Below are 6,107 nucleotides of genomic sequence, written 5' to 3' on the forward strand. Positions count from 1 at the left end.
TCGGTGGTCCCGCCCCGTCGGACCAGCCGTCAGTTCCTCTCAGCCCAGGCCCCTCCTCCGCCCACCCGCCTGACTGTTCTGTTGTCCCCCAGGGTCCCCAGCTCCTCCCACTTAGCTCCCCCTGTGCAAGGGAGCTCTGCTCTGCAGTCTGATGCCCCCTCCACATCCCCACATCTGGTCACCTGTGGCTCCTGGCCACTCTTCCTGCTCTGGGTCTCTTGGTCCCGCTCCTCCTCTTCACTGCTACACACAGGCCCTCTCCCCAGAGCCCCCAGGAAAAGTCTCCCTCCACCCTCAGCATCCCAGCAGCCATTTCTCCGCTTTGGCGTTGACCTTCATCTCTGTTGTGTGCACTTTCAGACACCTCACCGGACCCCAGGGCAGACCATTCTGCTGAGTGCCAGTGCTAACTATGCAAGCTTTCCTGCCCCCCACACACTGGAAGTCCTCCCTGTTGTCTAACTTCATGGTCTCCTGCTGCACTTGATGTTTGTTTGCTCTGGGTTGCAGAGGGAAATGTTTGAGGGAGAGGGGGGTTCTTCAGGGGACTTGGATCCAGGAATCCAGGTCATCTCAAAGGTATTATAGCATCAAAAAACAGCCCATTCTTCCACTGCCCTCGGCTCCAGGGCAAGGAACTTCCATTGCCAGAGGAACTTACTAAACCAAGCCACTGGCCACTGCTAGGGCATGTCCCGATTCAGTGACCACAGACTCAGGCCACCCAGGCCACGTGCTGGGCTCTGCATTGTGCCCCTGACATCCAGGGGGTGCAGTCGGGAGACAGAGCTGAGCAGTGAGGGGGGGTGCACCCAGACTGCTCTGTGGGAACAGGCTGAGGCCCATGAAGGTTCAGGGAAGGGAGCAGTGGGCATCACGCCGGGAGCGGGCAGCTGGGGGCCACACTGGTCCTGAAGTTGAGGAATGTGCTCGGAGAGAGAGCCAAAGGCCTGGGTGGGCCCCTTGTCCCCATCCCTCCTCATCTCCACCCCGAGTCTTATTCCCTCTGGGGCAAGGGTTGCTGCTCCTTGGTTTTTGGGACTCTTCTCCCAAATCACCTTTGATTCCCTGCCTCTCAGTACACCAGGAGTCCCCCCCCCACACACACACACACGGAAGCCCGTCTTTACCCGGTGGGAAAAGCGCAGGCCCCTCAGCTCAGTAGGTCTGGGTTTGAGCCTAGTCCCACCACTGATTGAGGGGTGACTTCAGCACAGGACTTCCTTCTCTGGGCCTCAGTTTCCCCATCTGTAAAATGGGAGTAATAACAGTTCCACCACAGAAGGCTTTCCGTGGGTTTGTTTTCCGCAGCTTTGGTTACCTGTGGTCACCGGCAGTCCGAAAACATTAAATGGAAAATTCAGGAAATGAAGAATTCACAAGTTTCAGGTTGCATGGCGGTCAGAGTACCTCGCGTCACCTGATCACGCAGGCATCGTAGGTCATTTCGCATCGTCACAAGCAGGATGGGTACAGCACAGTGAGGTCCTTAGAAAGGGACGCCACACTGACACAACTTTTATTGCAGTATGTTGTTCTGATTGTTCTGTTTGGTCAGTAGTTGTTCATCTGTTGCAGTGCCTAATTTAGACATGAGGTGTTATCGTCAGTACGTCTGTATAGGAAAGGACTTAGTGTATATAGACTCGGCACTGCCCGCAGTTTCAGGCACCCCCGGAGGGTCTTGGACTGTGTCCCCTGTGGATAAGGGGACTGCTGCAGTGATCTGAACTGACAACGCAAGTTCTCTTCATCCTGCTTTTCAGAGTTTACCAAGAGACCAAGTGGCCCCCGGGGAGGGGGAGGGGACAGAAGACTGGCAAGGCCCCCTGCCCACTGAGTCTCTGGATGTGCAGACACATACCCCAGAGCTTTTACAATGGGCCCCAGGTTGTGAGGCACCCGGTGGAGCCATCCAAGCCCTGCCCCGGGGCCCTGTCCCGCAGCTACTGGCGCCACCTTGTGGCCAAATGTGGGATCACCTTCAGCCCTGACCACAGGGGACGTCTCAGAGGCCTTCCCTACAGTTGCCTACTCCCTCCAGGCTTCTCTCCCGTGGCTTCCCTCCTACTTTCCAGACTGTTTCTTGCTCCCTTTCCTCCCTAAATGTTGGGGTGTGTCGGGGTCTGGTCCCAGCCCCCTGCCCTTCTCACATGTCCTTCCTTGGGTGAGCACATCCACACCCAGGCTCTCTCATGAGCTCTCTACCAGTGATTCTTAACCCTGTTACAACTCCCCCTTGACAACAAATGTCTTGTATCACCCTCTGTTACCCTGTAATGAAATACCACAAATATGCGTATAATCCTCCCCCCAAAACCATCCCAATGATCTAACTAAAATGCGAGCTGTTGGAGACTAGTGGGAAAGTACACAGACACTGGTTCCAATCCTGACTTCTACGCTTCCCCGCTGTGTGACCTTGGATAAGTCATTTAACCTCTCTGTGCCTCAGTTAGTTCCCCAGTGAAAAAAAGAAGGGAGGGGAGGGTATTTTTTCTATGTAGCACTTGACTGCATGGAGTCCTTATGAAGATTATTGATTTTTTTTTTAGAGAGAGGGGGGAGAGAGAGAGAGAGAGAGAGAGAGAGAGAGAAAGGGGAGGAGCAGGAAGCATCAACTCCCATATGTGCCTTGACCAGGCAAGCCCAGGGTTTCAAACTGGCAACCTCAGTGTTCCAGGTTGACGCTTTATCCCACTGCGCCACCACAGGTCAGGCCGTCCTTATGAAGATTAAACGAGTAATTATTCATCGAGCATTTAGAACAGTTAAGAGCTAGATGAGTTTTGGTTAAACTAACAAGGAAAGGTAATTCAAGATGATGTGTATTTCAGTTATGTCCACTAGGAGACAGGGTAAGTTAAGGAAAAGCTTGTGCCTGTCCATAGGAGCCCCTGCCCACGACAGCCCCAGTGCAGACTGAGGAGACTGTCAGGTCAGCAGCTCGGACACCACAGTAGCCTTGACGTTAAGTACCGTTGTCTGATATGGTGACGACTCCGGGTAGGCTTCTGAACAAGAAGAGCGGTTTTCCTTCAATTGACACGGAAGTTGTCTTTCCGGCTAATTCGACGATCTTAAAATTCAGAGCACGCGTGCAGAAATGCTCTGTATGTATATGCGAGACTCGGGCTCGGCTCAGACACTGACAAACAGGTCTTTATTCCTCTGCGTGAATGTCTGGGGACATTCAGAAGTCAAGCGGCAGGCTTCACGCCTTCAGGGACTCTCCTGCAAGTCGCGGGGCGCCAGCACCCCGGCCCCACCTGCTAAATGCCTGTGGCGCCCCCTCCCCCAGTCATCATGAAAACTGAAAGCGCCTCCTCCCCCCCTCCACGCCCAGAACAGTGCCCAGGAGGCCCCTGTGTTCTATACCAACTGCCAGAGGGACTTGTCCAAATCCCAAATTGTGCCTCTTTCCTGTTAACTCCTCGTTACCTTCAGGCCAAGCCCGGTTTACACGCCTGATGCCTGGAGTCCTCCCTGTTGAACACCCTGCTGTTCCCCCCCACACACACACACTCAGACCGGGCACATGAGGGCCGTTCAGCCCTGGCCCTTGGGGACTGCACATCTGGTGGAAAGACAGACACACGGACTTTGCTGGGAGATGCTTGCTTAGACCCAGGAACAGAGAGGCCAGCTGCCAGACAGCAGTTTTCCAAAGGACATAGGACCCTGAGTACAAACAGCTTCCTAGGTAGATAGGACATGGCAAGCAACCTGACTGAAGACCCGTCGTGTCTTCAGCAATGGTGAGCAGGTGAGTATCACGTGCGGGCGGAATGTGGCAGGGCTGTGATCAGAGGTGAGGCTGGTGCCATCTAAGGCAGTGGTCTCTAACCCCCAGGCCACAGACCGGTAGCGGTCTGTGGGCCATTTGGTACCGATCCGCAGAGAAAGAATAAATAACTTACATTATTTCCATTTTATTTATATTTAAGTCTGAACGATGTTTTATTTTTTAAAAATGACCAGATTCCCTCTGTTACATTCGTCTAAGACTCACTCTTGACGCTTGTCTCGGTCACGTGATACATTTATCCGTCCACCCTAAGGGCCAGTCCGTGAAAATATTTTCTGACATTAAACCGGTCCGTGGCCCAAAAAAAGGTTGGGGCCACTGATCTAAGGTACCCAGGAGACTGGGCTTTGTCCTGGGGGCACAGGGGAGCCGTGCCAGAGGTGAAAGTGAGGGGTTGACACAGTCAGGTTGGCATGTGGCAGAGTCCCCCGGGGGGAGTGTGGAAGGTGCCCTGCAGGGTCGCAAGGTTAGAAGGATCCCAGGGCAAGGTCACAGGTCTGAATTAGGACAGAGGAGGGTGAGGAGCTGGCGTGGACATCTGTGGGGCAGTCACGACCGAACTCGGCTGACAGAGAGGGAGAAAGCCGGAGTGTAGCCCCGCATCACAGCCTGGTGAACCCCCAGCGATGAGGATGGAGACAGGAGCTAGCCAGATGGCTTAGGGAGGGTGGTCCAAACACGCTCAGTCCTGCCCAGCCGGAAGGACCGGCTGCGGCCCCTCCTGGCGACACTAGGGGGAGCTCCAGGATAGGCCAGACTCCCTCTCCCGCCGGCCAGTAGCCAGTCTCCTCCCTCCTGAAGCGGGCGAGGGCCCACCCCACCGCTCAGATGTAGGCTCTGGGGGTCTTGCCAGGGCCCAGACCAAGCCCATTGGCTCATAGTCTCAGGCCACCTCATTCTCCAGCCGCTGGGTTTGTGGGATGGGGGAAGGAGGCCATTTCTTGAGCTGAGAGTAGGTGGAGGCAGAGATTGGGGACTGTGGGCAGGAAGCACTGACAGCCTCTGCTGTCTCACCCTGCACCCTGCTCCTTACCCCCTGGGGAGAAGAAGAGCAGCCCACTCAGGGTCACACCCCCCGTCCCAGCCAAAGCTGCTGCCCCACCGGGGACAGAAATGCACCGGAGCTCCCCAAGTCAGAGTGGCGAGCAAACGAACTAACGTGAAGAATGCAAGCACCCTTTCCCGCCATGCTACCCTTCCTACAGAAGTTTGGGGGGCCTCCCACTAGCCGCCTCCCTGCAGCACCTGGGGCCCCCCGAGTGGGGGAGGTAGCACTCCAGACAGAGGGGCATCACAGGCCAGAGCAGGGAGCAGGAGGGTGGCCTGAGGCGGCTGGGAGAATGGGGGCACCGTTAGGGAGCCGGGTGCCACCAGTCGGCAGCGGGGGCCTGGCAGGACCCCTGCGGGCAGGGCCCAGACAGCGTGGCATCTGCAGAGGACCTTTCACGGCAGACGGGAGCGGCGGAGTTAGTTTTTGGAATGGGACTGGTCTGTCGACTTGAGTCTAAGTGGCACAATCTTTTAAAATTTTTATGGAAACAAAAAATGAATAACGAACGCAGACGCCAAAGCAGGAAATCCGTTTCCTTTTACATCTGATGGAAAGAGCAAATCCAAGCCCGAAATGCTGCCCGCGGGATTTAATAGCCTGCAGCGAGGCCGGCCGCTGACCGGCAGTGCTCGCGTCCGCTCCTCCGCAGCTGGGCCGTTTGAGCGGCAGCCATTGTTGCCACGCGGGGAAACTGAGGCTTAGCTCCGGCAGGCTCACCAGGGTCACATGGTGAAGTTGGAACTGGAACAGGCTCTGACGCCCAAGCTTGGGCCTCTCTGTACACGCTGCACGCTGCACAACAACCACACACAACACCATCACACACTCTACACACCGTACACACACTACACACCACATACCACATATTACACACAACACACATCACAGCACATACACATACTACAGACCACACACTACATATCACACACAGCACCCATTCATATGTGCATACCACGTGCCATGCACACACACTACACACATCACATCCTCTACACACCATACACAAACCACATACACACACTATAGACCACATGGGAGCCCTGGCCGGTTGGCTCAGCGGTAGAGCGTCGGCCTGGCGTGCGGGGGACCCGGGTTCGATTCCCTGCCAGGGCACATAGGAGAAGCGCCCATTTGCTTCTCCACCCCCCCCCCTCCTTTCTCTCTGGGAAATGCTCTCCAAACTCACACACAAATACCTGCACACATACAAGATTCCATAGACACACAGACTAGATGACCTGCACACAC

This window comes from Saccopteryx leptura, chromosome 2 (assembly GCF_036850995.1).
Source record: "Saccopteryx leptura isolate mSacLep1 chromosome 2, mSacLep1_pri_phased_curated, whole genome shotgun sequence".
NCBI lineage: Eukaryota > Metazoa > Chordata > Mammalia > Chiroptera > Emballonuridae > Saccopteryx > Saccopteryx leptura.